Genomic DNA, 27,071 nt, shown 5'->3' with positions numbered 1-27,071 from the left:
TGATAAGGTTCCCATGTTTCCATCTAATGCTAATAAACAGCTTTGTTTTCTCACTTGATCCCAACATATCTTGACTAGTCTAGGATATTGTCCTAACAGTTGTATGTCATACTCTTAGAATCATCATATTTTTTTTCTTTCTTCTGAATCACCCTGATCGATGAAAAATACACTGTATTCACTGTGTTAGCAGCTTAATTTTAAATAAATTAAAAATTAGATAAAATGGCAATAGATATTCAATGCAGCAAAATGCATGCAATCTAGGTAATGAAGCTATGGACATTGAACTGTTACATTCTTCCAACTTTTCTGTATGTTGGAGAGTTTCCATAAGAAAATATTATAAAGACCACAGTATATTTTCTATCTTAATAAAACAAAACCTCATCCATTTCCAGTACTAACCATTTTTAAATTTTTTTCTCACTCCTAAAAAAGCATTGCCTAGATATTTTCACTTTAATTCCACTTACTCACTGTAAAAAGGTTGGTCTGTATCTTTCAATTTAAATCATACCTTGTATAAATAACAGGCTACATAGTGATAATTGACTAAAAGTAATGAAATAATACTAAAAAAAGTAAGGGAAATAAAAGGAACATAGGACAAATTGCTACTTTTACTACACAGCCAGCCATGTAATAATCCCACACTAGTTCACTTCAATTTACTGCTGATCCTACCCTTGTGTGCATGTCTGTGAATATGTGCATTATTATTTTTTCATATATTTTAATTCTTTACATATCTCACCTATGCAGATATTATAGTAGTTTTACATAGTCAACATGCATTTGGATTTACCCACATATTTATAGTTTGCTCTACATTCATTTCTTTATATCTATATTTCTAGCCAAGTTCACTTTTCATCTGCATGAAGAACTGAGTTTTCCCTTTAGTGTGGATCTGCTGGTAATAAATTCTCAGCATTTGTTCATATGAACATGTCTTCATTTCAACTTTATCTTTGAATAACATCTCACTGGGATGAAAATTCAAGGACAGCAGTTTCTTTCAGCGCCCTGGCCAGTTCATTCCACTAATTTGTGCTAATGAACAGTCTGTTGAATCTCTTACCTTGATCCATTTAAGGTAACATTTTTTTTTTCCCTGAGTGTTCTGAAACCTTTCCCTTTACCTTTGACTTTTGGTATTTTATATACAGTTTTCTTGAAATGTGTAACACTTCTTTAACCAGTGGCTTCATATCTTTCATTGATTATCTAAAATTCTTAACAATTATACATTCACTTTGTCTTTTTCATTATCTCTTCTACTTCTGGAAAACTAGGTATGTATATGCTAACACTTTTTCCTAACCTGTCTCTCATAATTTTTCCCTCTGTTTTTCTCTTTTTATATCTCTGCATTTTATTCTGAATATCAATTCTGACTTACTATCCAGTTCAAAAATTCTTTCTTCAGGTTTTCTAATCTACTGTTAAAACCATTCATTAAATTTATTTTAGCTACTGCAACTTTCGATTGAATTTTTATTATATTCTTTTTTATCACTCCCTACCTCTCCTATAATTCTCTATCTTAATATTCAATCTCCTACACACATTAACATACAGTATTTTAATATCCTTGTCTGGTAATGCCAATATTTATATCCAATATAGGTTATTTTTTATCTCTTTGTCTTTCTTTCAGATAGTAGTTTTTTCATACCTTGTTGTTTTTTATTTCATGCCACAACTTGTATATTAAGTATAGAGTATATATATATATATATATACACACACACACAAGACATTATAGATAATGATGCCTTCTTTCAGAGAGAAATAGTTTGATTGTTAGCAGAATATCATGGTACATACAGGTTATCTTAAACCAGGAAAGAAAAGAGCTTTATTTCTTGTAAGGTCTTTTCCCCATACTTCATTTATTCCTACATCCCAGGGGAAAGTGTGGGGTGCTGTGGCTAATTATATTTTCCAAAGATGGTTTTAAAAATCCATGTCCATTTTCTCTTGATCCTGGGCATGCCTGTGTGACAACATCAATACAGTGAGACAGAAATCCTACCATGTTATTTCTTAGTATAAATCACAAAAATACTTTGTACTTTTGTGTCTTTTCTATGTGATTCTCATTTTTTAAACCCAGCCACAATACTGTAAGAAAGCTCAAACTGGGCAATGTGGAGACACTAAATGAAGAGTAAACATCTTGTGTTTGGGATGACATCTTCAGCTGAGGTTCCTGCTGACAGTCAACATCATGTCCTACACATATGTGTGAATACTCTTCCACATGATTCCAATCCCCAGACATCTTATTACCCTCAGTCTTTGAATCTTCCCATTTAGAGCTTCCAATACTGTGGAGCAGAGAGTAGGCACAATGCTGTCACCTCACTAAATTCATGAACCACAGAATCTCTGAGTGTAATAAAATAGTTGTTCCACAACACTATATTTGGTTTGATTTGTATGCAGCTACAGTAACTGCAACTGGTACCTTTCAGACCTTTTGTTCTTAAACTTTATTTCTGTCCCCATACACCAGTGAAAATGCCAAAAGTCTTTTTAGCTCCTCATTGTCTTAGCCATTATCTTGTAACTGGAATGTAGTCATGCTTCTGGGTTTCTTCTTTTTCCAGAATCTTAACCCATCAAGAGCTTGCTCTCTGATGACTTTTTTAATGCTTTTAATATTTTAGTTATTATTGGTTGGGAGGATTCATCTGAAATAATTTAATTCTCTCTTTGAGAGCATATGTCAATCCACCCACTGAATTTTTAATTTGAATCATCATATACACACACACAGTTTTAATTTTCAGAAGTATTATTTGTTTCACTTTTGTGTTGTTTTTAATATCTTTTTCATTGCTAACATTTTAAAGTTTCTCTTAATACTGAAAACATTAAACAAAATTATTTTTATATTATGTCTGATTATTTCAGTATCTGTTGCTCTTATGAATATGATTCTCCTGTGTTTTCTGTTTTTTCTACTGGCTCTTGATTATGGTTTACATTGATATTTTTGGCTTAAGCACATTATTTCTTGAAATGTATCCTGAAAAATATCTTGGAAATTATTTACTTCTGATTCAAAGTTTCATTTTCCAGAAAAATTTGTTCTTGACAATTGTTTAGTTCACAATTACTTTATGTTAGGAACCAACTTATATTAATTTCTTTAACCCTTACCTAAGGATATATTTATTGATTTTAGAGAGTGAGGGAGGGAGTAAAGAGAGACTGAAACATTGATATAATAGAAATATTGATCAGTTGGTTCCTGTATGCACCCTGACCGGGGATCAAACTCATAACCTATATGTGTGCCCTGATGTAGCACAGAACCTACAACCATTTGGTGTACGAGATAATGCTCCAACCAACTGAACCACATAGCCAGGGCCTTATTACATTTTTTACTGAGAGTTTGAACACAGGGATAGTATGAATTGTGACTGTAAAGCTTGTTTAAGGTCTCCTTAAGTTTTCAAGGGAAACTTTTTATTCTTCCCTCAGACCCAGTTGAAGAAAGACAACAAGATGGTTTCACTCTTTGTGGATTGAGTATATTAATAGGTTGCTGTTGTCCCGTGGTATTCCCACTGCATGAGGGGAATCTTCTATTCACTTCCTCATCTCTAGCACAACATAGGCGGTATTCATGTCTATTCTGGACTATGCGTCTTTCAGCAGAAAACTGAATCAAGCCTTGCCAGATAACCTAGAGGTGAAATCCAGTTTGGGTACTTATCTTTCAGGTTTGTATTTCCTCTTTTTTCAGCATTTTGGGAATTGTTATTGTTTTTCAAGGTCACAATGCCTTTAAAGAATGCTTTTATATTTATGTAACTTTTTAGTAATTTTCATTAAAAGAGTCACTCATACTCAGCCTACCCTGTACACTTTTTCAATATGGTAATCAGGCATCCATAATTATATGTGATTTTCACGTGATATACCCAGTTAAAAATGCATTGCAACACAAATACAAGTGAAACCTAATAAGAAAAATGATCTGGACATGCAAATAAGTGGGCTTAAATTACCTGTTAAAGGCTTTTGCTACTGCTTAATACTATAACAATACCTAAAATATTTTTATTCTTAGCACAAAATCTCTCTTGTACACTTATAGGCATTGGAGGGGTACTGAACCCTTGGAACTTGGAAATGCGGGGTACAAGATGACTTTCTGAAAGTTACACTTACATTTAACACAAAAACCTTTACTGGGATCTGACATAAGTCAGGGTCATCACACTCTCCTAGCAGGTGTTCTTATATTTACTTTCCTAGCAGGTGTTCTGATATTTTTTTCACCTGACACTGTTGATTCCATGCTTACCAAGCAACCTCCTGATTCCTACATAATCCTGCCTGTGAGCAGAGAGTATGTTGATCATGCTGACAAGACTATTTCGAGTCTGGGTTATAGTGATTTCTCTCCATAAACCAAGCATGTGATGAGCAAGATTTTGCTTCCCTTACTGATTACCATATTTTTTGGACTATAAGACACATTCCACCCAAAAAAATTTGGGAGGAAAAGGTGGGGTGCATCTTATAGTCTGAATGTAGCTTACCTGGCTCACTGTGGGGGGCAGCAGAGTGGGGTCACAGGTTATTAAATATTATACCACACTTTTTGCCTCAAAATTTTTTTTTCCTATTTTCCTCCTCTAAAACCTAGGTGCATCTTATGGTCCTAAAAATACAGTAACTAAAGAGAGACCTAAACTGATTAAGCCCACAGAAACATTTCCACTGATTTTAACCATTCCATTTCTCACTGTAAACTGAGTGGTATTTGAGGGGTTTCCCTAGCTCACTCCTGAGTTTTAATTATTTCTCACTTGTCTCTCACTTTAGGCATTGACCAGATCAGTATTTTTCAAACTGGAGTATGTGTATCATCAGGAACACACTGTGCAGTACCAGGCTAGGTGAAAAGCCTTGAGAATAACACAGGACACCTACCTGCTCAATATTTAACAGAAATATTAGAGAAAATGATACATTTTTTAATTAAAAGAAGCACAAATATAATCTACAAAATTTATGATCATCTTAAAACTAAAATTGAGATCTCTGAGAAATCTGTCATTTGCTACACATGGATTAGTCACCAGACTCCCAAGGCTACTTTAGCCATAAATCTCATGATCTGATACTTGGACCATCAAGGTACCACTTTCACTTTCATGTTTGGTTAGATTTTTTAAAATAGCTGCTATATTTTTTTCTGGCCCTTACTTCTCTTCTCTATTCTCTTGATCAATCTGTTTATAATACTGAGGAATTCTATTTTTGTGGTCATTATATAATTATTTATTTTGTTGTATTTTTGATTTCTCAGGGTCTCTGAATTTCCCAGTCAATTGATGAATTAGAAAAAGAGTAGAAACTGTATTATCATTACCTAATAAAGTATTTTGCCACTAAATAGTCTATATGAAAGCCACGCTAAGCTATATTACAAACATTTATATTAGCTTTATTCTCCAGAATTAAGCAGGAACTTTTTTTATTTGCTCCTTTCTTTTTTGGCTCCAGGAATCAATGTGGCAGCTGTAATTCAGGCTGGGTTTGGAATTCTGAATATCATTTACCCATCTCCTTACACAAATTCTTCAAGAATGCCCTCTTTCCTTTAGAATCAAGTTCAATCTCCTTGTCAGGAAGTAAAGCCTGATCTGCCTCAAGCTCAGGTCTCAGAGCCTCGTTTTTTGGTCACACCTTCCAATGTGCTCACCTGCCAAGGCTGAAATTCTTTCAGTTTTTGAATCACGCCATGCTCATTCCCAAGTCAGGACTCTGATTTCCATGCCTACATTGTCCTGACCGCCCCCCCTCCAACTATCATTTGGTAATTTCCTCCCCTCTTCAGCTCTCTATCTAGGAAAGCCTTCTGATTCTGCCTTCAAAGCTTGGGAGAGATGCTCCTCATATGCAGTAGTAGGTCAGTGGTCAGTATTCTGTGAATGCCTTCTCACTGCATTTTCAATATTTCATTAAGAAACTGCCCATTTGTTTTTCCATATGCTATTATGAATTACAAGTTAACTACAGCACTAATTCTGACTCCCTGCATCCTTCAGCTGACTAGTTACTATTTATTCCTTCAGATGTCTTGGCATGAATGCTAGCATATTTCCTTTACTCATTCTTCCTTTCTTCCTTGTAATACTGGCAGTTTAGCTGAGTATTTGCTTATCCAATACAGAGTGTATTTTCCAGCCTCCCTTGCAACTAAGTGTGGCCTTGGGTTGTGAGCATAGACCTGTGGGGAGCTTTCAGGTATCTCCATAAGAACACCTGTTCTGGCCCTTCTGTATACATCTTGGTGATGGCTAAAAAAGGGCGATGACTGAAGTTCAACTTGGAAGCCACATGTTGAAGGTGGTATAATAACACTCCACTAGTTTTATATATTCCTCACTCCACACTGATATGTGAGAAGAAAATAAAATTATATCTCTTATTTGAGTCAGTTAATATAACCAAATCTCTCTGTTATAGAAAGCTAGCCTCACTAATACAGAGGTCAATTTAATAGGTGTCAAAGATATTTGAATGACTCTATTAATGAGACTATAAATTCCAAAAGGCCAGACACTCAATTCATACTTCTTTAATGACACATAAATTAATAAATGCATGAATGACTCCAGGAATCTCAAATTATATACTAACCTACTTTATTAATAAAATATCAAAAATTCCAAGTAAAATGTTAGCATAATGAATCAAGTAGTATCTTCAGAGACTAAATTAGCAGAAAATAATATATTTAATTACAAAATATGTCTATTAATATCAGTTTATCTATTAATATTATTCCATTGGTCAAAGTATAGGAAAAATGTCATCACCACAAGGCTGAAAATTTAGAGCAAAGTAACCTTCTTTCATGAAATAAAGGCCTTTCTCCTCCATCAGCATCAACTGCAGCATCCTCCAGCTCATGAGGAACTGGGCCAGAGGATCAAACTCTCAGAACCCAGAAGGGCTAGAAAAGAGCTCAGTGCAGGCGGGAGAAAGAAGGTAAAACATATAACAGAAATGTTGACAGACCTTCAGTGTCATCAGTGAACATAATGAAAATGTGTATCTTCATTTGATGACAAGGAAAGCAGCACATACTAATCAAGGGGCCAAATTCTCTCATGCAATGTATCCAAAACAAGTTTGGTACTGGTCGGAGGTGTTGCTATTGTTTTTGTTTTCAAATAATTTTATAAAGCATGGAAACCTGCATGCAAATAACTGTCTCGGCTTACATCTAAAAATAACAGCCAATAATAAATGACTCTGTACTGTATGTGAGAGTATTTCCCAAGTACTTTGCATATATTACCTTTAAGATTTGCTTAAAAATAAACTAATAGACCCCTATCATCAGTGTTGATTGACATTACTTTATTCACCTATTTAATTTATGTGTATTATATATATATATATACACATATATACATATATACATACATATGTGTACATATATATGTTTATATAAATTAAATTACTGTTTTTTAAAGTGTAAGTTATGACCCATTAGTGAACTACAAAAGTGATGTGATGATTTGAGGTCATACTTTTTTTAGGTTACATAAAATAAATTTTACTACAACAGGGCAGGGTAGATGAAAGAAGAGAAAATGCCAGAAAATAGTACCCAGAGTATGTATCAATGATGTTTCATGAAAGGTTTTATTTTGGCTAGTAAATCAATAGATGAGTCCAAAACATGTTGGGTAAGTATCATTATAGGCGCTCAGCCAGAGGCCTGAGAACATTGCAGTTGCAGGTGCTCTCACTTGTTCTGTATCCTGCCTCCACTTCTTCACACCACCCTGGTCAGTCTTGCGCTCCACCAGGTTGTTGCACCATGGGTTCATACTGCACCCTGCCCTTGGGTAGTCTGCAAAAGGAAAGACTAGCTTTGGGGCAGAGTGCTATGAGAGAGACTCTCCTTCACTGACAGCAAGGTCCATTTCTCTGGCGACACCTACTGCCCCGCTCCCTGTCTCCAGAGAAATAGGGTTTCAAGTTGTGTGCCTGGGAACACAAAGATTCCAAATGCTTTTGAAATCTCAAGCCTCGTTCTCCCACCCACAACACTACATAGCTGGTTATCTTCAACTGTATTTGTCAGGGTTGTGCATTTCTCCAGCACCTGCAGCACCTGCAACCAGTGGGAAATCTCTCCAGGTGTGTAAATTCCAACTCCAAAAGTGAGCCAGTAGATTGGGAGTGACAAAATGAATGGCAGAAACTGACATGGCAAAGAAGGGCCTCTCCATAGATGAAGACACTTAGCAATTAGGGAGAGAGCCTTTCTGTGGTTAATAGGTACCTATGATCTACATAGTAATATAAAGAGGAAAACTCATCACCTACCCCTTCCCCCACTAAATGTTCTGGAGAACAGTCAGATTTGACACAAACACTACTTCTAAGCAAAAGTGGCCAGTAGATGTGTTGCTGCTTATACTGACCTGGTATCACAAATTATTTATCTTTGGCTCCTGAAGACTCGTTACACTAGGGAAGTCAGAAGGTCAAAGTATATTGTTATGGCTTCTGTACATTTTAATTATATAAGTATAATTCTAAATAACCAATTCCCAGAAGGGGGAGCATTAAGAAGAATCTAAGAAGATGAGAGGATCTAATCTCTGGACTAGAATTCTTCAAAGAGGGGCTTTGATCCCCAGAAATAGAGTTTCCTGTGAGGGGCCTTGTCATAGGCAAGCAGGGAGACTGCTCCAGAGGCCTGACTTCCACCAAGGGCACCCTAGTTTCAGGACTGGAGATTTTCCACCAAAATGCAGTTAAGTAATAACACATTCACTGAACTATAAGGAGTCAAACAAGTCATTCCCAAAATCACCAACCTACATATATAGAGTTTACATTTTTCTTGTTTCTGTGTTTTAAAAATGCCATTTATACTATTCACTTTTTACAATTTGTACAGCCACTTTCTCTGAAACCATATGAATAGTAATAAACAAATAATACAATATGAATACTTTCACAAGTAAGAAAAGTAATATTTCTCTTACTAATGAATCAAAAGCTTATCTTTTCTTTAATATAGGCTGAGGCATACATCCGCAGTTTCAGTCAATTTTCAGAGATGTAAATAAATGATCAAAAAAATCACAAAGCACATCTATTTTCTCTTACACCAAAACCAAACAAAAAATACAGAAGCATGAATTTTATAAGTTCTATTTTAAGTTATTTAACTCATCTCTGATTTTAACTATAAGAAGGCTCAAGATGGAATCACTGTATGAATTTCTCCCTTACAATTCATAATGTATTTATAGTTTCAGATCATTGGGGTGTTTTGTGTTGTATTTATGTTTTGAAATTTTTGTGAGCATTTTTTAAATTGTGAAAGCAGCAGCATCTTTTGTTCAGGCTTTAAGTGTGAGTCTTGCCAAAAGAATGGAAGCAGATTACTTTAACCCAAACCAATTTAGCTTCAGATTTTTTATGCAAATTCTTAGCTACAAATGTTTAGCATAAGAAGCTTAAAGAAAAATTGTTTCACTTGACAAACATAAAGTAGATGTTAATTCATAGAAATCCAGTCCTCTAACATTTTTGCTCATCTGAATTTACTAATTTGAATCTTATAAAATAGGGGAGCAATGCCACTTCCTTGGAAGAAAAAGCAATTTTAAAGTGTAATTCCTTGCTAACAAAAGTTTCCTGCTACTCCTTAAAGACACTTTTTGGAACTCACTGAAGAGAATTTTAAGAATTTTCTCTCAGTATCACACTAGTCAATACAATGTAGGATCTCCAAGACAAGCAGTCCACATAAACAGCCAGTCAATAATCAAATGAATACTCAGTCAAGCTAGACAGATCCTCAACAACATTTTCTTTTTGCCTCTGAAGTACTTATTTTTCACAAACCATATTCTATGTTAGCCGTACAGACCAGGCCTACACATTTGCATGCAAAACACAGCTATATTAATGAACTTAAATAGAAAATGAAGGTTCAGAACCATGCAATCATGTCACAGGGCATGATTAAAATAACAAGGCATTTGAAATAATAAGAAATTTGAGGCAAATGGTTTTGATACATTTATTAAGTTGAATAGTCAGAATGGATTGTTAATAATACAGTAACAACACTTGTGGAGAATTATGGATAGTATTTTGTGCTTATTTTATTTAACTCTCCTAAAACTCACTGACATCTGTACTATTACTACCAGTAACCATGCACAGGAAAGGAGAGAGAGACTTAGAAAGATTATGTAACTGGTGTAGAACTCCAGGACTTGAAAATGGAAGAGCTTGAATTTGAACACATGTCAAAAGCTGTATACTTGGCTAAGCTGATGTAGTCCAGTTGGAGGTTCCTTTTTAAAAAAGGGGGGAAAGGCTTTTTAAAAAGTGGAGAAATCTTCCGAAGTAGGGAAATGCCTCCAAGGACTGAGAATTTGGGCAAGAGGGCAGGAGAGAATATAAAAATTGACTGAAAACTGCTAACACTTAGATGGGATGATACAGAATCCATACTACATTTTTTTAACTTTCCTTCTTATTCTCATCTTGACCCATTGCTGTCTTGAAGTTCCCTATTGCCTGAGGTTGCTGCTCTGCAATACAGCAGCAATTCAGAACAGAGGACGAGTGTGCTTACATGTGAAAAGTTTTACCCTGATCAAAAACCTGGTTTCCCTTCTTCCAGGCTTTAACAATGATCCCCTGGCAATAACAGCGGCAATAATACTTCACATCTATGTTGACTTTTCATATTACAAACAACTCTAGAAAGAAATACGTACATTGAGAATGTCCTAATACTAAGTTTTACTGGAACTCTTTTGAATCAATAAAATAGATTTGATGAGTTTCTGTATCAGTAGCCTCCCTGATGCCTAATGGTACTCCCGGTCCCAAAGAAATCAAAAGACCCCAGACACAAGGTCCTACATCTCTCAGTAGCTTTGAATTTTAGTATGGCATATTCAAGGACAAGTCTTCATTTTATGTTGCAGTCCATTTATTATACTTTATCTTTTACAAAAAATTTTTGTACTTCTGTAAACTCTTTTCAATATGGAAAATAAGATGAGAAGTGCAAGTATGTCAGTAAGACTGTGCCCTCCTCTCCTGTGAGGTCAGTCGGAGAGCAGGTGCATCTGCAGCAGGAAGGGTCCTTTGCTGATTGGCCTTGAACTAAAAATAACATTCAAATAACCTGTCTCTTCCATAGAAAAGAATTAGCTGGATTCATAGTGTAAATATTCATGAAAGGAATGAGATTCTAAAGCAAGACAAGTCTCTGAAAGCCCAAGAATTTCTTTGCCTTTCATGTGCTACCTAGTTTAAAAGGCCACCAAAACTAAGAAGTTTCATGGTACAAGTCTCAATAGGGTCAGCCCCCCAAATAAAAATAACACAAGACTTTCCAAAACAGGAATGCAAATCACTGCTTTTTCTTCTATTCTGTTGTTTATTTCCTTTTCCCAATTTGTAACAAAATAGTTCCAGTTCCTGGGATGACACATGGAGGAATCTCCAAGTTTTAACAGTGAGTGTAGAAAGAGCCCCATCTGGATGCAAAGCTGCAAAGTGGGCCCAGGAGTGTCAGTCCTGGAGATCTCTGCCTTGTTCTGGAAGGAGGTGCGGGGAGAAGACATGACAATCTCTCTTTGCACTGCAGCCCCTACACAGAGCTCACCCAGAATGACAAGATGTTCAACACTCACTGTCCCCTCCCACCTCCTCCACACATCTCAAAGGGCAGATGTTGTAGATCTACAGTATCATGCGGGGAGAGAGGCTGAAGGACACTGAAAGAGTTTAAGCAATAGCAAAACTGGAAAACATAAATGAAGAAAATATTCATCCTAACTGGTCTGGGGCCTTATCAGCCACCATAGAGCAGAAACAAAACCCATAAGGAGGTGCAGCTCAAGGTGGACAGTGACAGAGGGGCTTCTGGTATAGTGCTACCAGCATGGCAGGATATACTGCTGCACATGGAGGGCCAGGAAGAGTGGGGTCAGGGTAGTGTCCCCAAAGCCAGGTGTCTTTAGTGACTACCACTATGAATGTGTGAGTCACCCCAGAGCTGTCAAGGAAAGGACTTGGGGACATGGTGGGGAAGGGTGAGGGAGCCAGACCCAAGAAGGGGTAGTAGGTACCACCACCAGGGAGGCATTATTATTAATACACACCTTTAGTTCTATCACTCAGTGGGTTATGGCCTAGGCATTGTGTGCCCAACTAAAAAAATTAATTGTATCATTCAATATATTACTTTCTAAGCCCTGGCTGGCATAGCTCAGTGGATTGAGCGCAGGCTGCGAACCAAAACATTGCAGGTTTGATTCCCAGCCAGGGCACATGCCTGGGTTGCAGGCCACGGCCCCCAGCAACCACACATTGATGTTTCTCTCTCTCCCCCTCCCTTCCCTCTCTAAAAATAAATAAATAAATCTTTAAAAAATATATATTATTTTCTAGATTTAAAACCAATCATTTAAAGAAAGTTAAACTATATTTTAAATACTCTAGAGAAACACTCTTACAAGTAGACTAGAATAAATGTGCTGGAAAGCAAAAACCACTTTTTTATAAATGTTGGTAATCACTTCTTAAATTATCAACTTTATTTACAAGTATGTATTTCTGTATCTTAATTTTCTGCAAAGCAGGGCCATATAAGTATGGATTGTTAACACAAACACACACATGAAGCAAAAATAAATAAAAATCTGAAACACAGAGGGAGAGTTGTGAAGGCAGTGGTGGCGGAAGCAGCTTTCCATACAAGCATAATGTGTTGGGCAATATCTACAGATTTTAATAAGCTGTACATTGTGATTTACATGTCAGCAAGAGAGAAGCTTTTGCATTTATAGTGGAGAAGGGAGCAAGGGAGTATTCTCAACAAGACCCAAAGTTCTAAGAGAATACGAAGTTTGGAAAATGCAATCCAATGTGACCCCAGATAATTGAGGCCACAATTCTACCTTAAAAGGTGCAAAGAACCCAGGAGGTAGAGGTTGATGACTCCTTAACGAGGCCTAGTCAGATAGAGAAGAGTGTGCAAATGGAGCAGGTAGGAACAGAATCATCTTGGTCTAGGACTCAGACAGATTTCAGGAGCAAACAACTTTGGGAAGAGAGTCTTTCTAACCTTAAAATGTGATGCTTGAAATGAGAACATTAAAATTGGGACCTGATAAGCTGGGAACAGTTGATCCTCATCTGTTTTGAATTCTCATAACCAGAGAATTCAGGGGAGCACTTTGAGGGCAGTACAATTGATTCTGGAAATCACTGTCTATGTCCTCTATACAATTTGCTCTCTGCAGATGGTTTACTTCCTAGATCCTCAAGAACCATCACCACCATCACCACCACAGCAACAAATAAAAACAAGTTGTCATTTACTGTGAACTCACTATGAGTCAAATACTAAGCCACATTTTTATGATTGTATGTTTAATTTCTTTTATTCTTCAATGAGCTGCAACAAGTCTTAAATGTGGCAGGACAGGATGCCCATGTTATACAGGTCAAAAATACATAGTTACTTAATAGCATTTTGTCATTTTCCACAGTGTTCAATTGTTTTTGAATTACTTTCTATTCATTTTAAAATACCTTTAATTTTTTGCACACAAAGAGACCAAGCAGAGGGAACCACATGCTATGGATCATTGATAACTCCAAACAAGTTGACCAGAGCCAGTCATAAGTAACTTCTGAATAAAGCCTACACCAGACTCTTTGTAGATCCACCTAATATAGAGAAACAAATACATGAAAGCAGCCAAAATGGGAAGGCAAAGAAAGAGACCCAGAATGAAAGAACAAAAGAATTCAACAGAAGAAGAGCTAGATGAAATGAAGGCAAGCAATTTATCAGGTAGAGAGTTTAGAGTAATGTTTATAAGGATACTCAACAACATGAAAAAAGACATAGAAAGCATAAGAAAGGACTAGTTGGAAATAAAGACTGCAATGTCTGGAATAAATAACACAGTGGAAGGAATAAACAGTAGGTTACATGAAGCAGAAGATCAAATAAGTGATTTGGAAAACAAAAGAGAAACAAACACCCAGGCAGAGCAGCAAAAATAAAAATGAATTTTAAAAAAATTATGAGAACTTAGCCCTGGCTGGCATAGCTCAGTTGATTGAGCGTGGGCTGTGAACCAAAGTGTCGCAGGTTTGATTCCCAGTCAGGGTGCATACCTAGGTTGTAGGCCACAGCCCCCAGCAACCGCACATTGATGTTTCTCTCTCTATCTCCCTCCCTTCCCTCTCTAAAAATAAATAAATATTTTTTTTTAAAAATTACGAGAACTTAAGAAACATTTTGGACAGTAATTAAGTATAACGACATCAACATCATGGGAATACCAGAAGGAGAAGAGAGGGAGCTAGGGATCGAGATCCTACTTGAAGAAATAATGTTTGAAGACTTCCCTAATCTGGTAAAGGAAAAAACACACACAACTGCAGGAAGCTCAGAGAGTCCCAAGCAAGATGGACCCAAACAGTCCTACACCAAATAACATCATAATTAAAGTGACAACATTTAAAGACAAGAACAGAATCCTAAAAGCCACAAGACAAAAGCAAATAGTTACATACAGGGAGCACCGATTAGACTGTCATCTGATTTCTCAACAGAAATATTTCAGGCCAGGAGGGAGTGGAGTGAAATATTCAAGATGATGAAAAGCAAGGACTTACAACCAAGGATACTTTATGCAGCAAGGCCCTCATTTAAGATTGAAAGAGAAATAAGGAGCTTCCCAGACAACAAAAAGCTGAAGGAGTTTGTTAACACCAAACAATTACTTCAACAAATGTTAAAGGACTAGCTTTAGGAAGAAGAAGGGAAAGAGAAAGAAAAAAATCAAAACAGAGGAAAATAATCTCACAATAAAATGGCATTGAATACGTATCTATCAATAATCACCTTAAGTGTAAATGGCTTAAATGCATCAAACAAAGACATAAGGTAACTGAATGAATAAGAAAACAAGAGCCATAAATATGCTGCCTCCAAGAGACCTGTCTCAAAACAAAAGAGACACACAGACTAAAAGTAAAGGCACAGAAAAAAATATTTCATGCAAATGGTATGGAAAAAAAAGATGTGGTAGCAATACTTATATTCAACAAAAGAAACTTTTAAACCAAGGCTATACTAAGAGACACAGAGTACACTCCTTGATGATAAAGGGAAAAATCCAACAAGAGAATATACCTCTAGTAAATATTTATACACCCAACATAGGAGCACCTAAATATGTGAAGCAAATTTTGATGGACATAAAGGGAGAGATCAACAGAAATGCAGTCACAGTTGGGGATTTTTAACATTTCCTTGCTTTCAATGAATAGGTCTTCCAGACAGAAAATCAACAAGGAGACAGTAGCCTTAAACAACACAGTAGATCAATTGGATTTCATTGATATCTACAGGACATTTCACCACAAAGAAGCAGATTATTCATACTTTTCAAATGCATGTGGAACATTTTTTAGGAGAGGCCACATGACAGGACTCAAAAGAAGTCTGAATAAATTTAAGAAGACTTAAATCACATCAAGCATCTTCTCTGACCGCAATGATATGAAACTAGAAATCAGTCACAAGATAAAACTGAAAAACATGCAAAGACATGGAAGCTAAATAACATGTTATTAAACAATGAATGGGTCAACAACTAGATCAAGGAAGAAATCAAAACATACCTTGAAACAAATGAAAATGAAAAACAACATTCCAAAATCTGTGGGACACAGGCAAAGCAATCCTATGAGGGAAATTCAAAGCATTAAGGGCCATCTCAAGCAAGAAGAAAAAGTTCAAAGAAATGATCTAATTTTACACTTAAATAAACTTTTAAGTTTATTTGAAAAAAAAAAAAGCCCAAAGTGAGTAGAAGGAATAATAAAAATCAAGGTAAAGATAAATTAAATAGAGTCTAAAAAAAGACACAAAATATAAATAAATCCAAGAACTGGTTCTTTGGAAAGATAAACAAGATTGACAAACCTTTAACCAGGCTCATCAAGAAAAAAAACCACTCAAATAAAAAAATCAAAAATTTAAGAAGAGTAATAACAAATGACAGCAAACAAACACAGAGAATTTTAAGAAAATATTATGAACAACTATATGCCAACAAACTGGACAACCTGGGCAAAATGGGTAAATTCCTAGAAACATACAATTTTTCAAAACTAAACCAGGAAGAATCAGAGAATCTGAATAGACAGATTACACCTAGTGAAACTAAAGCAGTAATCATAAAACTCACAGCAAACAAAACTCCTGGACTGGAGGGCTTCACAGGTCAGTTCTACCAAACATTCAAAGGAGAGCTAACACCTCTCCTTCTCAAAACTATTTCAAAAAATTCAAGAGGAGGGAAGTCTCCCAAACTCATTTTACAAGGCCAGCATTACCCTGGTTCCAAAACCAGATAAAGACACTACAAATAAAGAAAATTATAGGCAATATCCCAGATGAACATAGATGCTAAAATCCTCAGCAAAATATTAGCAAACCAAATACAGCAATGTTTCAAAATGATCATACACCATGGCCAAGTGGAAATTATTCCTAGCATGCAAGGTTGGCACAACATTCACAAATCAATAAATGTGATTCACCACATAAACAAAATGAAGGATAAAAATCACATAATCATATTAATAGATGCAGAAAAAAGAATTTGATAAAATCCAGTACCCATTTATGATAAAAATTCTTAGCCATGTGTGAATAGAGGGAACATACCTAAACATAACAAAGGCTATATATGACAAACCCACTGTCAGCATCGTACTCGGGCAAAAACTACAAGCATTCTCCTTAAGATTGGGAACAAGTCATGAGTATCCACTTTCACCACTTTTATTCAACATAAAGTCTTAGCCACAGCAGTCAAATAATAAGAATAAATAAAAGGCATCCAAATTGGACAGTAAGAATGAAACTGTCATTATTTGCAGATGACCTGACACTGCACATAGAGAACCCCAAAGATTCCACCAAGAAACTACTGTAACTGATAAATGAATTCAGCAAAGTAGTACATAAAATTAATATCCAGAAATCAGTTGTATTTTTATATGCCAATAATGAACTAACAAAAAGAGTAATTAAGAAAACAACCCCATTCACAATTGCTACAAAAAGAATAAAATAAATAGTAATAAATCTAACTAAGGGTACAAAAGACCTGTACTAGGAAAATTATAACACACTGAAGAAAGAAGTTGAATAAGATACAAGTAAGTGGAAGCACATACCATGTTCAGGAATAGGAAAACTAACACCATTAAAATGACCATGCTACCCAAAGCAATCTATAGATTCAACACAATTTCTATCAAGATTCCAATGACATATTCCACAGAATTAGAATAAATACTTCAAAAAATCATATGGAACCATAAATGACCCTCCATTGCAACAGCAATCTTGAGAAAAAAAAGAACAAAGTTTGGGGAATCACACTATTTGATATCAAACTGTACTATAAGGCCAAGGTAATCAAAACAGCATTGTATTGACATAAAAACAGACACATAGATCAATGGAACAGAATAGAAAGCAAGAAATAAATCCACACCTTTATATTAAATTAATATTCAACAGAGGAAGCAATGGGCTAAAGATAGTTTATTCAATACATGGTGTGGGGAAAATTGGACAGATACGTGCAGAAAAAAGAAACTAGACCATTGTCTTATACCACACACAAGAATAATTCATAATGGATTAAAAACTTACATGGAGACCTGAAACCATAAAACTCATAGAAGAAAACACAGGCAGCAAAATCTCAGACATTGCTCATGGCAATATTTTATCACATGCATCTCCCCAGGCAAAAGAAATAAAAGAAATGATAAACAAATGGGACTACATCAAACTAAAAATTTTTTGCACAGCAAAGGAAATCATCAACAAAATAAAAAGACAACCTTCATAATAGGAGAACATATTTGCCAATACATCTGATAGGGGATTAAAGCCAAAACTTATAAACTACTTATAAAACTCAACACAAAAAAAAAACCAACAATTGAATTAAAAAGTGGGCAAAGGACCTGAATAGATACTTCTGAAAAAAAGATGTACAGATGGCCAATAGATGTATGAAAATATGCTCAACATCACTAATCATCAGAGAAATGCAAATTAAAACCACAGTGAGATATCATCTCACATCTCACACTCAGAATGGCTATTATCAAAAAATCAACAAATAACAAGTGCTGGTGAAGATGTGGAGAAAGGGGAACCCTTTCACACTGTTGGTGGGAATGCAGACTGGTGCAGTCACTATGGAGAGCTCAAAAAATTAAAAATGGATCTGTCTTTTGACCCAGCAATCCCATCTCTGCAAATATATCCAAAGGAACTCAAAACAGTAATTCAAAAGAACATAAGCACCCCTATGTTCATTGCAGCGTTGTTTACAACCATCGTGATATGGAAGCAACCCAAATGTTCATCAGTAGATGAGTAGATAAAACAACTATTAGACATTTACACAATAGGATACTACGTGGGCATAAAAAAAGAAGAAAATTTTACCCTTTATGACTGTATGGATGAACCTGGAGAATATTATGCTAAGTGAAAAAAAAGCAGAGAAAGATAAATGCCACATGATTTCACTCATATGAGGTATCTAATGAACAAAGTGAACTAATAAGAAAAATGGAAAGACTCAGAGATAGAGAGAAGGATGACAGTTGGCAGGGGGGTAGGTAGTGGGTGGAGGGATTGAGCAAAAAGGAAAAAGGACTCATGGGCATACACAACAGTATAGTGATTCCTGGGGGTGAGGGAGGTATAAGGGGACTAAATGGTAATGATAAATAATAAAATAAAGATTAAATTAAAAAATAAACACCTTCTAAATTCAATTTTTAGAAATTGTTATTCTAATTGCCTCCATTTATTCCATTCCTTGAAATATTATTACAGTGGTTGAATAATCACATGACAAAGATATTTGGAAAGAAGATCTATATGGAAGGTTGAGCTAATTGATCTGCAAAGATCCTTCACACCGTAAACTTGATAATTTTATCATGAGAGAAGAAAAGACGTAGGATTTTGGTGCTTTTTAGATTAGGACATGAAAGCTCAGAGTACTTCTGTGATTTTCCAAAAGGCCACACGGCTACCTAGTGATGTTGTGGACAGTGTTTACAATATTAATGTGTGTGTGTGTGTGTCTTATTACCAACCTTCCTTTTCCTGTTGGCTCTTCCCCATTTGGACAACCTAGGTCATTTGAATCTATTGATGGCTTTAGATTAGGAAATCCTTAGCAAAGAGCAGTTGGAAAGAGGAGACCCATTAAAAGAACTCAGCAAACGGACAACAGACTGGACAGATTATCTGATGAATAAGAATGAGGCTACCCATCCCAAATCTTTCCATCCCACACACAGGACTCTACAGCCTGGAGGAAAACAGAGTTTTAAGGGCAAGCAGTGGGCTTATGGATAGTCATAGGCCACTAGGTCGCTGAGGAAAGAGACCTCGAATCCTGTCCCTTGTTCCTGAGAGAATTCTTGAGTAATCAATATCTTATATTGTCCAAGGGACACTATGAATAATTTCAACTGAAAAACAGGTGTAAACTCAGACTGTATGGGGCAAACCTCATGCAGTGTCTCCCCAGTTTTCGGGGTAAGATTGTAATAGAACCTCCAACCAAAGGCTGAAGAAACCTGTGCTCCATTTCCTGGCAAAGCCTTGGAGAAAAAGTAGGCTCCTTATGAAGCAGGAGTCTAGGTACCTGGTGTACTTATAAAACTCATCAGTTTCTCACATCTCAGAATGAATCTTTTCCACCCTAGAGTGATTACAGGTTTATTTTATACTTTATAATCTCTATAAATTACATTTATTTATGCTTTATATGTTTTTATACTTTATAATGCTGATTGTTCCTCAAATGTTTGCAGAGCCTTGATTACTTGCTCCTAGGTGAAGTCCCATCTGCCCTAAATGCTGATTCTGTGGGAATGTGGGGGGCAGAACCTTAGCTGGCACCTGGAAAGAGTATTCAGGGACAGTCGTGGAGCACTGTTGCTGGCAGGGATGCTCAAAGCTTTTCCCCTGTACCTTGATGTACCATATTCCTCCAGGCCATGCTGAAACACAAGGATACCCACCTGGCTCCTTAAACCAAGCTTCCACACTTGCTACCAGGCCCAGTGAAGGGGTGTGAGGTGTGTAGTGTGAACTGGTTGCCTCTTCCCATGAACGGGCTCCTTAATGCAGCTGGCCTAGGCCTACCACCCCTGAACTCAGCTCCCCCGATTTCTGAACGTGAACTTAGGCCACTCCCATATTCTCAGGCCACAGACACCTGCAGAGATCCTGAGCTACAATTTCCTTCTTCCATCAGTCCCTCCTTTTGCAAATTCTTCAATACTTCTTGTTCCACCAAAAGCTTTCAAACATGATTTTGAGCTCAGCCACTTAATGATCTCTTATTTATGTGTCTTTTCTATCACTTCCAGGGTTTTGATGCCAGGGAGGGGCTACAGCAGGGTTCAAACTTCCACTGAGAAATGAAAGCTAGAGGATGGAGTCTGCAGGGTCACTCAGGCAATAAGAGCTGGAAAGCAAATGGCCAACAGGCTTCTCGAAGGAGGCTCTCACATACAGGGAACTCAAGAGTATGATACCCAATAAGGACCCGATATACTAACACTGCACAAATCCCCAAGAACTTAGATATGACTCCAGTGGAGCCTAGAGGGAACCTAGTAATTTACTAAAAATGTTTCTTCCTCCATGACAGAAAGAGGGCTTAAAGTAGAAGTTAAATTTAGTTATAGAAAAAATGGAAAATGAAGTTGCATCTGTTTCTACCCTTGTGGAGGTAACAAAGTGAGAAATGTTCATTCATCCTATAAATTTTTATTAAATTAAAGCTATTATAAGGCCTTTTTAAAATAGTAGGAGAAAGATAAAAGAGACTACTGAGGTTAAGATATACATCAGATTTAGGAATGAGACCACTAGAAAGAGGAATACTATGAAGTATTGACAAAATAATAGGACCAGCTGGGATAAGCCAGTCATGAAGAGACAAACACCGTATGAGTCAGCTTGTACAAGGTGTCTAAATTAGTCAAAGTCACGGAAACAGCAGCAGAATAGTAGCTGCAGGAGCTGAGGAGAGGGGGAAATGGGGAGCTGTTTAATAAGTACATAGCTTTAGTTCTGCAATATGCAAAAGTTCTTGAGACTGGTTGCACAACAAAAGTACTGAACACCATTGAACTGTATATATTCAAGATAGCGATTTCAAAGTATGTGTATTCCATCAAGATTTTTTTTAATGTAAAACAAAAACAAAAAAACTACAATATGCCCAAGACTGCTCTGGGCCCTTAAGATCTTAGGATGAAAGACATCCTGGTCTCCTGACTTCCATTCAGTTTCTTAAGTGACAGGTCCTCAAAAGTACCTTGGTTTCATAACACAATTCAATATTTTGGGAAAGAACAAGAAACACTGCTTAAAAAATATTTACAAATACAATTTTATCTAGATAAGCTGCAGTCTGTGTACAGTGTTCAGCAATCAGACAAAGCCACTCATTATTTTTTTACAAATCTACAGAGCAATGATTTAATTCCTAAGCCCCAGTTTTTCTGAACTATGTCCAGAATATGTCTTAATACAATACTAACTATTTTATTTCAATGTTACCTAGAAGCTTTCTCCACCCAATTGACAAGAATCCTAAAGCCATCAATATTCTAGGAAGAAAAATGCAACATCCACAGCCATAAAACAAGGTGAAATTTGTTTCTAACATTTTGAGTCAATACCAATTATACAACTCAGCTTCTATTCAAGCATCAGGCAACTATTTCTCCCAATATTTTTTTTTTCAGTTAAAAGTACATTGTTAAGCAATCAATTGTTTGAAAACTTCAGTTCATTACATTTATTGTTTTCCCAAATTTTACATCAAAGAATAGGTGCTAATTATTTCAGCTAAACCAAAGAATATATACCTGAAAACAATTAACCATTAATATCTTAGATTTTTATTTTTTAAACACACAATTGCTGTCCCATACAAAATATTTCAAAATATGTAAGTTAATGTGAATATATTCTGTTAACAACTAGAATGATCCAAAGTACCTTTAACAAAGGAACCTGATAAATATTTCCTTTGTTAACTCCTGGTAAGATTAAACTTAACTGTCAATAAAATACAAAACTTCAGAAAATAACTACCATATCCAAGTATTTTTAGGGACTGGGGGTCATTTTTTGAATTTCAGTTCAGAAGCCAGTAATAAAAAAATATCAATGGAAAATAGTTTAGTGTATTTAACAGATATTTTTGTGGAATCAACCACTTTCAAGTCTGCTTATTAGCTATTCCCCTTATACATTTGTCCCATTAAAGGCAAATAGTGACACGAGGTATGGGTACAATTAGATATAATATTCTCATTTTTATAATAATTTACTATAGGGTTATGCCACGTAGCAAGTTCACATCCATTCCTTTTAAAAGTGACACACCTATGGACTAGACAGTAACAGACAAAGGCGTCAATATGTGGCACATAAGTTGAAGATGCAGAGGTGGCCCCAAGCAGTGAAGACAAAAGATGGAGTCTGCAAACATCTATGTTTGTCCTTGACATTAACTACTGCCTTCTGGGAAACAAATCAATATCTTAAGTTCCTGTTCAATATCTGCTTATCTCAAGAAGCTTTCTCCAAAATAACTATGTCGAAGCTAAGGTGTCATATTCGTTTGAATATAGCATTTGTCAGAGTGTGGTTCAAGTACCTCATGCATCCAATCATGCAGGGCAATTTATAAAAACACAGATTTCCATGTAGCATGCCAGACCTACCATCAGAAACCCAGGAAATGGTGTCCTACAACCTGCATTTAAATGAGCTCTAGCAATGATTCCCCTACATGTTGAAATTTAAGAACCTGGCCACAGCTTCCAAATAGGTCTGTGTATTGTTCAATAAGTAGTGACTGAGTTAGAATTTGGGGCCAGAAAGGAGAAAGGAGAATATATTCAGAAAGGGAAAACATGAGCATAAAGTTTGAACTAAGTGGCTAGGTGGCTAATTAGGAAATGAAACAGAAAAGAGATAGAGACAGTCTAAGGAAACAGGGAAAGCAAATATATAAAAGTGAGAGTGAGTGCAACTGTACAGATAAAATAGGACCATAGAAGTAATCAGACACTCAACAGAAATAGTGAAACACACACACACATAGAAACAGAGAAACAGAGACAAGAAACCAAAAAATTAGGAAAAAAGATGAATGTTTTCTACTATAAAAGGCAAATAGTCATTCTTTTATTTCCAAATTCACAAAAATGGTACTACTCTGCTAAAAATGTTGAAAGAGTAATTGAAGAAATGTTTCCTTATTTTGTACTCACAGGGGATAAAAAGCAAAATAGTTCTTTCTGGCTATGGTCAATATTTTAAAGAACACAATAACTAGCTTTTTCCCTTGACAATTTTTAATTATATTTCATTGATTATGCTATTATAGTTGTCCTAATATTTCCCTCTTTGCCCCCCTCCACCCAGCACCCCCCAGTCCCTCAGGCAACCCCCCATCATTGTTCATGTCCAGTGATCACACATATAACTTCTTTGGCCTATGCCATTTCTTATGGCTATTCTGTAAATACCTATTCATACTTCTTAACCCCCTCATCTCTTCACCCACACCCTGCTCTCATCTGGCAACCATCAAAACGTTCTCCATATCCATGATTCTGTCTCTGTTCTTCTTGTTAGCTTAGTTTGTTTTTTAGATTCAATCATTAATAGATATTTTATTTTTTGTAATAAAATTACATATGTTTAAGGTGTACAATATAATGTCTACTTAAAACATATATACATAATGAAAAATTACTACAGTCAAGCTAATTAATATATCTATCTCCTTATTTAGTTACTATGTGTGTATGAGTGTGTGGTGAGAGCCCTTGAAATCTACTATTAGCACATTTCCAATATAAAACACAGTATTATTAATTATAATAATCATGCTGTACATTAGATCCCTAGAACTTATTCACCCATCATAGCTGCAACTGTGCACAGTTTGACCAACATTTGCCCTTCCTCCCATCTCCACTCCTGGTAGATACCCTTCTACTCACTGTTTCTAATTATTTACTAACTATTTTGATTCCACAGTCAAGTGAGATCAGGAAGCATTTTCGTTTATATGTTTGGGACTTCATATAATGTCCTACAGATTTATACAGGCTGTTGCAAATGGCAGAATTTTCTTTTTTATGACTAAATATTATTCATATATATAATATATAATATATATATTATAAACATAACATCTTCTTTACACATTCATCTGTTGATAGACACTTCAGTTGTTTCCAAATTGGAGCTACTGTAAATGATGGTGCAATAAACATGGGAGTGCACATATCTCTTTAAAGATTTTATTTCCTTTGGAAAAATATCCAAAAATGGGATCATTGTATCATATAGTAGTACTACTTTTAATTTTTTAAAGCTCCTCCACACTGTTTGCCATAATGGCTGCATCAGGTTACAGTCCCACCAGGAATGCCCAAAGAGTCTCTTTTCTTCACATCCTGGCCAACACCCATAATCCTTTAATATTTTTTATAATAACCATCCTAACAGGTATGAGGTGATATGTCATTTTTGATTTACATTTCTGAAATCCTTTGTACTCTGCATATAATACACTTAACTTGTCCCCTTAAAGAGCTACATATTTTTTGTGCTTTAAATAAAACAGACACATGGAAATCTAGGAATAAATTAAGGAAAAAAAGGTAAATTACAGGTAACACTTTATTGGCCCTGAACAAGTAGCTCAGTTTGTTCAAGTGTTCTCTTGACACATCAAAGTTGCATGTTCAATCCTTGGGCAGGGTACATACAAGAATCAACCAAGGAATGCATAAATAAGTGAAACAAAAAAAATGATGTTTCTCTCTTTCCCTGCCCTCCTCCCTTCCTCTCTCTGGAAAATCAATCAATAATTTCTTTAAAAGGTAACCTTTACTTCAAAAGTTATTATTTTAAGAGTGACACTTTTATTCTCAAAAAGAAACTAATGACACTTAAGGGATACAAATAAGGAATAATAAGGTCCATTGTTGTGCTGTAAAGTCAACTAACCATGACAAAACAAAACAAAAAACCACATTAACACAGTATAATAATTTGCAGTACAGAAAAACTGGGGGAAACCTAAATATTCAAGCAACAAAAAACTGGTTAAGCAAAACCTTCAAAGACCAATCCAGTATAATATCAGGCAGCTATGAAATGTCACACTGAAGAATATGTAATAGAATGGGTAAATATACATGATATAAAGCAAATTGATTTTTTTTCTCAATCATGTTGAAATTTTTACATAGGAAAATATTTGAATAAGTCAATGTTTCAGTAGTTATTTTATTTTCTATTATCTCCTCAGAGATTTTTTTGAGTTTTAGACTTTCCTAAGTGTACATTTACTTATATGATAAAAACAAATATTTAAAAAGCACAGATGATAATATTCCATTTATACCTTCAAAAATATTCAAGTTCAATTGTAAAATTTCTTTCCTTTTTTATGATATTTATATAAAAATGATACTTTCCTTAGAACTAATTAAAATAAAGAAGACAACTGGACTTTTTATATTTATGGTCTGTTCTATTCTATGTAACTTGATTAAATCTGCTTCAGTGTTGATGATTGATTATTGTTAATAGTCATGAGTGAGTAATTTCTCAAAGTCTGGTTCGGTTTTCTCTAGAGAGTAAAATGTTTCTTATTACCTTTTCATGGTGCTAAGGCTAATAATGTATATATTTAAATGAGGGCTGTATAACTGCATACTTTAAGAACCCAACTAGGGATTAAGAATTTTGCTATTCTTCAAGGAATATAATGCTTTTATGGCTTTGATGTCCATGAACTTGCAAAACACTTTCTAAATAACTTTTTGTTCAGAAAGTGTTTAGGTCATAAAGTATGTATGTAGAGAAAATTAAATTTGCTCTTACAAGCTATAAATCAACTCACTAGCCTTATGCTCATTTATCTTCCACTGTACATGCACATATGATTAGTTAGCCTACATAAAAGAAACTATTGTATCTTTATATGATAGAATCACCTATGGATACACATCCAAATCACAACATGAAGTTCCATCTCTCAGTGCCTAAATGGACTTGCAGGAATCAGATTTATGAAAACTTGGTGACTCTCTTGTTGACTTTGATCTCATTTATCCTAAATTTATACCAGAAGTGGTGTGGCATCTCTTCCCTTAACAGCAGCAAAAATGTACTCAGCATTTACTATATGCCAAGCACAAGCATTTCCCAGGAACTGCCTTGTTTGTTTCTCAATGCTTCTTCTGGCACTTAAAAAAGCTGAAAAGTCAAAAAGAGCCCTGGCTGGCGTAGCTCAGTGGATTGAGCGCAGGCTGCAAACCAAAGTATCACAGGTTCAATTCCCAGTCAGGGCACATGCCTGGGTTGCAGGCCATGGCCCCCATCAACCGCACATTGATGTTTCTCTCTCTCTCTCTTTCTCCCTCCCTTCCCTCTCTAAAAATAAATAAATAAAATCTTTTTTAAAAAGTTGAAAAGTAATTTTTTTCTTAAAAATGTGTTTTAAAATTTAACCTTGATTTTATACTTTCTTAAGGATTTTGTCTCCTCTTTTCTTATCCATAATAATACTTAGTTCAAAACCTGGAAATAAAGAACAAACTGGTAGTGACCAGAGGGGAGGATGAGGGGGAAAATGGGGGAGAGAAGGGGTAGGGTCAAGTTAAGGACCATATATCAAACACCCATGGACAAAGACAATGGGGTGGGCGCGAGGATTTGATGTAGGAGGTAGGGGTCAGTAGGGCATGGGATAGCAATAGGGGAAAAATGGGGACAACTGTAATTGAACAATAAAAAAATTAAAGAAAACCTATATGCTATATTAATGACAGCT

General features: G+C 35.7%; 1 protein-coding gene and 1 long non-coding RNA gene across 4 annotated transcripts in view; both read right to left on the bottom strand.

Moving 5' to 3' along the window:
• The window catches only part of CTNNA2 (catenin alpha 2), a 1,115,426-nt gene that overhangs the window by 936,176 nt on the left and 152,179 nt on the right, over positions 1-27,071 (bottom strand). The gene's annotated exons all lie outside the window — the stretch shown is intronic.
• LOC118501145 lies at positions 1,336-25,297 on the bottom strand. The gene is made up of 3 exons (XR_004903749.1): positions 24,958-25,297; positions 3,801-3,805; positions 1,336-1,347 (listed from the first exon to the last, which is right to left on the bottom strand). It is a non-coding gene; the product is annotated as an uncharacterized LOC118501145 (long non-coding RNA).

This window comes from Phyllostomus discolor, chromosome 6 (assembly GCF_004126475.2).
Source record: "Phyllostomus discolor isolate MPI-MPIP mPhyDis1 chromosome 6, mPhyDis1.pri.v3, whole genome shotgun sequence".
Classification (NCBI taxonomy): Eukaryota; Metazoa; Chordata; class Mammalia; order Chiroptera; family Phyllostomidae; genus Phyllostomus; species Phyllostomus discolor.
This window is presented reverse-complemented; position numbering and strand designations above follow the sequence as displayed.